Source organism: Xyrauchen texanus, chromosome 25 (assembly GCF_025860055.1).
Source record: "Xyrauchen texanus isolate HMW12.3.18 chromosome 25, RBS_HiC_50CHRs, whole genome shotgun sequence".
NCBI lineage: Eukaryota > Metazoa > Chordata > Actinopteri > Cypriniformes > Catostomidae > Xyrauchen > Xyrauchen texanus.
Window position 1 is genome coordinate 22,366,080 of NC_068300.1, and position 10,101 is coordinate 22,376,180.

At 47.1% G+C, this 10,101-nt stretch overlaps 1 protein-coding gene across 1 annotated transcript in view; it reads right to left on the reverse strand.

Moving 5' to 3' along the window:
• samd11 (sterile alpha motif domain containing 11) overlaps positions 1-5,675 on the reverse strand; it is a 138,428-nt gene extending 132,753 nt beyond the window's left edge. Inside the window, exon 1 of the mRNA XM_052092168.1 lies at positions 5,656-5,675. The gene's annotated coding sequence lies outside the window, so the exon portion shown is untranslated. The remainder of the gene's footprint in view (positions 1-5,655) is intronic.
• Between the last annotated feature and the right edge of the window lie 4,426 nt (positions 5,676-10,101).

The following is a 10,101-nucleotide window of genomic DNA, read 5'->3' on the forward strand; positions in this document are numbered from 1 at the left end:
TTGGGGAGGGTAGCGGGCTCGGTTTCACCGGGTACATCCCATCCGACACGCTCGTTGACTTCCGCCCAGGCTCGGGGTGACAGCGGCTTGCCTCATGGCCAGTCTGCCTATCCACTTGAGCCCCCCCCCCGAGCTGGATGATGAGCTCACTGCTGCATCGTAGAGTGTTCTGGTGTCTGACGCAGAAGACTCCATTGGGCTGAAACCCTTGGTTTGGCATGGCCAGTCTGAGGCTGACAGCCAGATGGCCAACATGCTTGCCCGGCTGCCGTCAGAGTGGGGCTGGACTGGAACCCTCCATCCTCCCCACAGCCTTCACGGCTGGATGACTGGCTCCTCGGGTCTGGGCGCCACTCACAGCCACGCCCCCCAGTTCCTTTTTTCCCAGAGGTGTATGATGACCTGAACCAGTTTCCTGAGAACGCTGCCACCTACAAGGCCTGTAGGATGACTTTCTGACCTCCAATGCCTACAGAGCCGCCAGACAGGCCGCTTCCACCTTGCATGCCATGGCCCTCCTGCAAGTTCACCAGGCCAAGGCACTCAAAGATCTGCACTTGGGTAGTCCTGACCCCAACGTGTTGCAGGAACTGCGCTCAGTGACCGATCTCGCCCTCAGGGCCATGAAGGTCACAGCGCGGAGACTCGGGCATGTGATGGCCACCCTCATGGTTCAGGAATGACACCTGTGGCTGAACCTGGTCAAGATGCGGGACGTGGACAAGGCACACTTCCTTAGCGCCCCCGTTTCCCAGTTCGGCCTCTTCGGTGACACCGTCCAGGACTTCACCCAGCAGTGAAGAAACAGACGTAGGCAATCTCTCACATCATACCCCAAGGGTGTCCTCCTGCAGCTTCCAGAAAACGCGCAGCTCCGCCTCAACCTGGGCCGAGTTCTCAGCCCCAGCGTTGTGTGCCCCGTAGTAAGCGCATGCCCCCCTTCTGTCTAACATCCTCCAGGACCCAGGGAGCTCATAAGCAGACCACTCCATCCCCCGGTGGAAGGCCGGGAGAAGAATCCTCAGTTCAGTTTTTTTTCTTTGCCGTACCCCCTTCGGGCTGAGGTACCCACATTCTCAATAAAAGAGCAATTTCCTCTTTCTCTGGGTCAACTGGCCCGCAAATGCAGTTCTCACGGCATCTCGGTGCCACACCTCAACAGTCCTGGCACGCCTGATGCAGACTCCCTGCCTCCGAACCCACGACTGCTGCCCCCCGGTCGGCCGATTCTGACAAGTCCAGAGGACACCTACATGGGACCTCCTCCCTGCCGGGTGTGTGGAGCATGGTAAGTGCTTCGAGTCTTCTCTCAGCACCAGAGCCTCGGGATGCGCTTTTGCCTACCAACGCCACATTGCCTGCTCCGCCCCGCTGCTCCGCCCTGCTTTCACTTCCCGTCGCACTGGTTGGCCAGGACCATCCTACTCGGCTATGCGATCCAGTTTGCCAAGCCCCCTCCCTTCGTCCGCTTTACCTCGGTGCATGGCGAAGATGCCAACACCCTGCATGCGGAGATTGCGACCCTTCGACTCAAAGACGTGATAGAGCCTGTTCCTCCAGTCGATATGAAGAAGGGTTTCTACAGCCCTTACTTCATCGTACCCAAGAAAGGTGGCGGCTTACGACCGATCCTGGAATTGCAAGGATCCATTTCCCCCAGGCCTTGCACAAATTCCCATTCAAAATGCTCATGCAAAGACAAATCTTAACTTGTGTCCGGCATCAAGATTAGTTCGCAGAGGTAGACCTAATGGACGCATACTTCCACGTCTCTATCTTGCCTTGATACTGACCTTTTCTACGGTTCGCGCTCAATGGCCAGGCGTTTCAGTACAAGGTCCTCCCCTTCGGCATGGCCCTGTCCCCTTGCTTCTTCATGCAGGTCGCAGAGGCAGCCCTTGCCCCGCTAAGGGAAGTGGGAATTTGTATACTCAACTACCTCGATCACTGGCTCATCCTGGCCCACTCCCGAGAGTTACTATGCGCCCACAGGGACCAAGTGCTCAGGCACCTCAGCAGCCTAGGGCTTCAGGTCAACTGGAAAACCGTCCCAGTTCAGAGCATCTCTATTCTCGGCATGGAGTTAGACTCAGTCTCAATGATAGCGTTCAAGCCTTATTCAAGCCAGGCATGGCGGTTCCTCTAAAACATTTCCAGAGGTTTCTGGGGCATATGGCATCCTCCGTGGCGGTCGCGCCACTAGGGTTGATGCATATGAGCCCACTTCAGCACTGGCTCCCATCACATGTCACAACTTGCCCGCCATCTCCTCCTTTGGAGCCAGCAGCAACTCAGATCACTGCTCGCCAATCACATCCCAGGCAACCTCAACACGGCAGCGGATGCGCTGTCATGACAAGGCACACTCAGCGGAGAGTGGAGGCATCACCCCAGTCGGTCCAGCTGGTTTGGGAACAGTCTGGCAAAGCACAGGTAGTCCTGTTCACTTCCCAAGAGACCTCCCATTGCCCGCTGTGGTACTCCCTAACGGAGGCTCCCCTCGGGACAGATGTGCTGGCACACAGCTGGCCCCAGGAGCTGCGCAAGTACGCATTTCCCACAGTGAGCCTACTTGCACGGCTGCTGTGCAAGGTCAGGGAGGACAAGGACCAAGTATTATGGTGGCCCCCTACTGGCCCACTCAGACTTGGTTCTTGGAGCTCGTGCTCCTCGCGACAGCCCTGTCGTAGACATGATCAACCAAGCCAGAGCTCCCTCTACCTTGAAGGTGTATGTAGCCGTTATCGCGGCCCACCACAACACAGTGGACGGCAAGTTCTTGGGTAAGCACAACTTGATTATCAGTTTCCTTAGAGGCCCCGGAGGTTGAACCCTCCTCAGCCAAGCCTGTTCCCCTCCTGGGATCTCTCATTGGTCCTCTTGGGCCTCCAGAGACCCCCTTCGAGCTGCGAGAATCAGTCGAGCTTAAGGCCCTCTCACTGAAGATGGCCCTCCTGATTGCGCTCACTTCCATCAAGAGGGTTGGGGACCTGCAAGCATTCTCTGTCAGCGACACCTGCCTGGAGTTCGTTCCGGCAGACACTCACGTCGTCCTAAGACCGCGACCGGGCTATGTGCCCAAGGTTCCTACGACCCCCTTCAGAGACCAAGTAGTGAACCTGCAAGTGCTGCCCCGGGAGGAGGCAGACCCAGCCCTTTCGTTCTCTGGAGCTGGCAAGCAGACCACTCCGTCCCCCAGGACCACCTGGCCCGCAAATACAGTTCTCATAGCATCCCGGTGAGCTATAGATGTTCTGAGCAGCTCCTTGTCTGCTTTGGTGGACAGCGGAAAGGGAACGCTGTCTCCAAACAGAGGCTTTCCCACTGGGTTGTTGACGCCGTAGCATTGGCCTATCACACCCAGGCCATGCCAGCCCCCTTGCGGGATCAAGCACACTCAACGAGAAGTGTGGCATCCTCGTGGGCACTGTCCAATGGCACCTCCCTAGCAGACATATGCAGAGCAGCGGGTAGGGCAACACCCAATACCTTTACGAGATTCTACAATCTCAGGGTTTTGTCGGTTTCATCCCGTGTTCTCTCAGGTCCGAGCCAGTAGAACTCGGTAATGCGGAAACAGCTGACTGGGTGTACCGCTTGCATCCAGCGCCTTTCCCCTCCACTGAAGTGATATTGTGCGCTCTTATACCAGGAGACCCCACTAACTTGGCTCCCTGGATGACTCTTACCCAGCCCTCTGGTCCGCGAATTCAGTGGAGGAATTCCCTGACAAGACCCACTACGGGTACTGAGACTACTCTGTACTGGAATAGGTGCTCCACAGGACGGCCCCCTGTGTGGGTTAATCCCCCTGTGTGTATTTCCACAGTACGGTCCCCTTACGAGCGGACCCACGTCTCCCTTGGGCAGTCCCCGCTGCCCCCCGGTCACGTGTTGTAGCAACTCCTCCCTCTCAGCAGGTAGGATCTACCACTGTGCCATTTTCCACATAAGGCCTGAAAACCATTTGATGTATTTCACCACTATTTACCTCCCCTAGCCTGGGCAGGTGTGGTCTCCGTGGGGTAATTTCCCCCTGAAAGAATAGGAATTGGAAAAGAATTTGTGCATGACACAAAATTACTTGTGTCATGCACAAAGTAGATGTCCTAAATGACTTACTAATATGAAATCTGTGGATTAGTTAAAAAAAAATAGTTTTAATGACTTCAACCTAGTGTGTGTAAACTTCTGACTTCAGCTGTATGTGTTATGCTTGTGAGATTTTAAACAGAGTGATTTGGATTGTTGTTGTTGACAATGTGTAGTTGAAGATACACATTATGGGTTTTGTTGTAATTAGTAGTTGTGACAGGGCGGAGGGCAGAGCCGGGTCATGATTCTACACATCTGGCTCCTTATCAGACTAATCAAGCCTCCGAGAGGGATAAAGGCTGACTGCGGACGGTGGTGGCAGAGAGAGAGAGAGAGAGAGAGCGTTTAAGGGCAGCTGTCCGTCATATGTGTGTTTGTGTCTTTTGGTTTAAGTTCTTAATTAATTATAATTTATATAGTCAAGCCAGTTCTCGCCTCATCCTTTCCATAACACCCGTTACAGTAGTATTTTATAAAAATTCATATGATATAAATATAATAAAATTAATTAATTTGTTTAAGTATTAATAAAAAGTCTTTGTAAACACGCTTGAATCTGTTTTTTTTTTTATATATGAAATGATCTCATCACTTGGCTGTTAAGGAGAGTAAATTCAATAATAATGGCATTTCTTATTTCAAAATAATTCTTTTATATAATTAATTCCTCAAAAGTACTAAAATAATCGTTGATGGAACTGTTAATGAACTGGAATCGCAACCAAAATCATTAAAATTCCTTACGATTCCCATCCCTAACATCAGACCATCTTTGATGTCCACAACACATGTAGCGTATGTAGAATGCACATAACATGCTTTGTCGATGCAAATCGTTTTGGCGTAATTCCAAATATATTTGGCTGGAACAAGTTATCATTTAAAACTAATAACATCCCGTTACACTCTGTGGACAAGAGGAATTTTCCTCTTGCTGTCACCGTAATACAAGCGCAACTGTAAATCATGAGACTTATGACTAGTCAACACAGACCCAGTTTTTCAACTAATGGAAGAAATAATTGACTAATCGATTAGTTATCTATCAAATAAGAACACACACATAAAACAGTATGAAACACAGACACATCAAAATACTTTTTTCATTTATCCCTGCCTTGACACCATCACTCTTCTCATACCTGCTCATTTATCAAAAGTGGTTACAATGCCAAACCCAGGGATATAGAGCCTGAAGGAATGTTGGAATTAGCTGCAGGTCTGGTGCAGAGTGGTACAGCTATCACCACAATGGGTACATACTGTACCACCTGTTAAACCCCTCCCTCGAAGTCTATTTAACCCTCTCCCCTCCTCTATATCACTGGTGCTGGGTCCAGCCTAATGCCCCTGAACTGTCAAAACAATGTTAATTTTTTCTAACTGTTTGCTCAATTCCACTTTGCTTAGCACCATAATATGCAGCCTTCTGTGGGCAACCATGCTCACCATATTCCACCAGCCAGAATTGCTGCACTTTTACACACACCAATGTGGTTCCCAGTTTTCTGCTCCATACATGTAATGAATCCAGTTTCAACATATGGTGAGGTCACTTACAGGTCAGCCATATCTCATGGTAGGCAGATGATATCGATCTAGAGGGACCAGGGACTGAAGCGTTCCACAGGGCAGGCGGCCCACAGATCAGCCTTGGGCAGAGAATAGAGGAGACAGAGGTCATGGAGCATTTGTCTGAAAGAGTAGGGCCAGAGAGAGAATAATTATTCATTCACTGGACTTTTAACACCTCAAGAAACTTTACAGGGTTTAATTACTGACTAAACCTACAGTATACTATATATTTTTATACATAATTTTGCAAGGCTGTACAGCTGTACACACTACCCACAATCAAACACACAAGGTCAAACAGTACAATAATTAAGAGAATTGAGTCCTTAGGAGCACACTAACAAAAATAGTTTTGGCCAAAATCTCATAGTTATAACAGTTAACAGTCTTACTACTGTAAAAGCATGAAAGAAAAACTTTTACCTAGCACAGAGCCTAACAAATCCAGCACTCCTGCACGTGACGCAAAAATAAAATATATACATTTTCATTGAAATTACTGATGTTTTTGTATTTATTTTGTCAGTGATAACGAGACGAAAAAGACGCATCATGACGATAATTAAACAGTTTTATTCAAACATTCTGTTGCCGAAAATATGACGAGAAACAAAAATGATACTGCAAGATATAAGCATTGCACAAACAGAAGCATTAACATCTATTCTAGAAGAAGTAAATAATCTAATCATTAGTCATTAATAACAAGAATTTCTGAAATTTTCACCTGATTAAAGATATTAACGAAATAAGTGTCCTGAGATATCTCACCGGTCTCTGTGACAACTGTAAACTTTGTAAACAGCAAACAAAATTGTGTCCGCGGACCGCAGACATTGACACTTTTCACCTGTAAATAATTTTGCTCGTTCTCATAGTGCTGTATTCAAAGCGGATCATTGAGGCTGTGATTCATAATGTTTGTCAGTTGAGGGTGCTATTGAGCCGCTGTTGAATTTGACAGCCACAAGAACAAACATTGCAGCTCTTTTGCTCGGTTTTGGTCTCAAAATTATCTTTGGAGGGTGGGGTTTTGGAAGGAGGGGGCGTGGCTATTTCAACAGCTCAGTCATGTGAAAGCTTCAGAACTCTAAAATTGCTTACAGCACCTTTAAAGTTTTAACTGATTTAGTTACTCCCTTTTTTTGCACATTATCATCAACTTAAATTTTATTTTCGTTTATTAAAATTATATGCTATTTTAGTCAGAGTAAAACGGACTAATATTAATAGCCTAAATATGACATGACTAAATTCTAGATGTCTGTCTGTTGCATTTTTACACAGAAAAACAAACAAAAAGATGGACACAAAAATGTGTTCTGTGTCCCCTTCAGAAGCTTAAGAAGAATTTGGAATCCATCTATTGTTTTGTTTTCTTACATCTATTTATTTATTTTAGTAACAATCATTATAGGAACTATGGTATGGTATTGATATCCATAGTATTACCATAACGCCATGGTTACTGTTGTAACCTCCGTTTCCTGAGGGAAGGAACGAGACGTTGTGTCGAATGAAGTGACACAAGGGGTCTTCCTGGGATGCCAAATGTACCTCTGAACCTGAATTTGACACCTGAAATTTGCATGCCCCACCCCGGACATATGGGTATAAAGGGAAGCGGGGCAGCGAGTGCCAGTCAGGATTTTGCACTGAGGAGCCAGAAATGCAGAAAGGCATCTTGAAAAAGACGCGTCCTGAAAAGGACGTTCAACGCTGCTGTGTATTGCTCTTTTGTGAGTGGAAAACTCAAACTCATTTAGAGAAATCAAAACTCTTTTAGGAGGAGAACACTCTTTTAACAGTGAAAAGCGCTGTCGAAGCGCCCAGGGGCGTAGACTGCACAGCGTGCAGAGAGAGAGAACACCAGCTAGAAACGCGCCGTAGATCCAACAGCAATGCTTCTCGCTGACAGAGGTGAGTTAAATAGTGGTGAACTTCAGCTTGCTGTTGCACAACCATTCGGCTCCGAGGAAAAATTCTGACTGGCACTCGCTGCGCCGCTTCCCTTTATTCCCGTAGGTCCAGGGCAGGGCATGCAAATTCTGTCTGCCAACTTGACATTGGCCTTTTCTCAGGTTCAGAGGTACGTTTGGCGTCCCAGGAAAACGTCTCGTTCCTTCCCTCTGGGAACTATGATAATAATGATATCCAAGGAGAAAAATTATCTCCTGACAATGCTTATTGGCTTATGGCACCGCAATCCAAGGCCCTTCACTAGCAACTGTTGTACAAGTGCATGAGCTTTGACGTCAAAGGCAGCAGACAGGGGAAAAATTATTTCTTTTAAGAGTCCTCCAAAAACACTCTGCTACTGGTTAAACGTCTACTATAATAAAATGAAACATTTAAAATACATTAATACATATATAAAAAACACTGCCAGGCCCAAAAAAAGTTGCATACTCAAATATTTCCTTGGACCACCTTTAGCTTTGATTACAGCATGCATTCGCCATGGCATTTTTTCGACAACCTTATGCAACGTCACAACATTCAGGACCCAAGATGTAACACCTGGACTCAAGATGGCACCGAGTATGGCTGCTGCGTTGCGAGCTCTGACACATCACTGCAGTTTATTGTTTGTTTTGTTTAAAGTTTTTTGTTTTTTTTGTCTTGGATGTTTTCTGCCTTATTGTATACGACAGACAAACGCTTTTGGTTCTGCAATTACACACCAAAAACCGGACTTCAAATTCCTCAATGCCGACCCACAACAAACACGCCAGCGGAGCCCTTTGTCTGGGCTGCCCGGTCGCGGAAACGCAGAAGGAAAAGGGGAAAAAGAGCCGCCGTTCTCATCAGAGTAAGACGTCACGCAAATCGACCCCTGCTACCCAGTATACTACTGGCAAATGTTCAGTCTCTGGACAACAAGCTCTGCGAGCTGAGAGCGCGGATCTCTTTCCAACAAGAGAAGAGCTCCACTGGAACCACTCCACTGATGATGCCATTGCATCTACAATACACACTGCTCTCTCCCACCTGGAAAAAAGGAACACATATGTGAGAATGCTGTTTGTAGACTACAGCTCAGCATTCAACACCATTGTGCCCTCCAAGCTTGATGAAAAACTCTGGGCTTAAACAGCTCGCTGTGCAGCTGGATCCTGGACTTCCTGTCAGGCAGACGTCAGGTGGTTAGAATGGGCAGCAACATCTCCTCATCACTGACCCTCAACACTGGAGCCCTGCAGGGCTGTGTTCTCAGCCCACTCCTGTATTCCCTATATACACATGACTGTGTGGCAACACATAGCTCCAATGCCATCATTAAGTTTGCTGACGATACGACGGTGGTAGGTCTGATCACTGACAATGATGAAACAGCCTACAGAGAGAAAGTGCACACTCTGACATGCTGGTGTCAGGAGCACAACCTCTCCCTCAAGAAGACCAAGGAGCTTTTAGTGGACTTCAGGAGGAAAGAAAGAGAACACAGCCCCATCACCATTAATGGAGCACCGGTGGAGAGAGTCAGCAGTTTCAAGTTCCTCTGTGTCCACATTACTGAGGAACTCACATGGTCTGTCCACACTGAGGTCATTGTGAAGAAGGCTCACCAGCGCCTCTTCTTCCTGAGATGGCCGAGGAAGTTTGGAATGAACCACCACATCCTCACACGGTTCTACACCAGTACTGTAGAGAGCATCCTGACTGGCTGCATCACCGCCTGGTACAGTAATAGCACCGCCCACAACCGCAAAGACCTGCAAAGGGTGGTGCAATCTGCAAGACACATCATCGGAGGTGAGCTTCCCTCCCGCCAAGACATATATAACAGGCGGTGTGTGAAAAAAGCTCGGAGGATCATCAGAGACTCCAGCCACCCGTGTCATGGGCTGCTCTCACTGCTATCATCAGGCAGGTGGTATCGCAGCATCAGGACCCACACCAGCCAACTACATGACAGCTTCTTCCCCGAAGCAATCAGACTTTTGAACACTTGATCTCTCACGATCAATAATATATCAGTACTGCACTTTATTAATCTTATATCTCACACTGGACTGTCATAATTATATTCTCCTCAATACAACTAATGTATATATATTTTTTATATGCTCTTTATTTGTTTTATTTTTTTTTACTGTATGTGTATTCTATATTATGTGTATTGTTTACTGTACATTGTATATTATTATTATTATTGTGTTGTGCAAGTATGTGTACATTTGATATGTAAATCGTGTTGTGTAAATATGTTGTTTATTGTAAATTGGTATGTCTCGTCACTGTCATGACTATGTTGCTCAGAACTGTACACAAGTCTTTCACCTACTGTTGCATTGTATACATGGTAGTGTGACAATAAAGTGATTTGATTTTTAGATTTTTATTTGATTTATTTCCATCCAGAGTTACATTCATTTTTGGCAGAGATCTTGTATTGATGCTGTCCTCTCCAACACATCCAAATGTCTT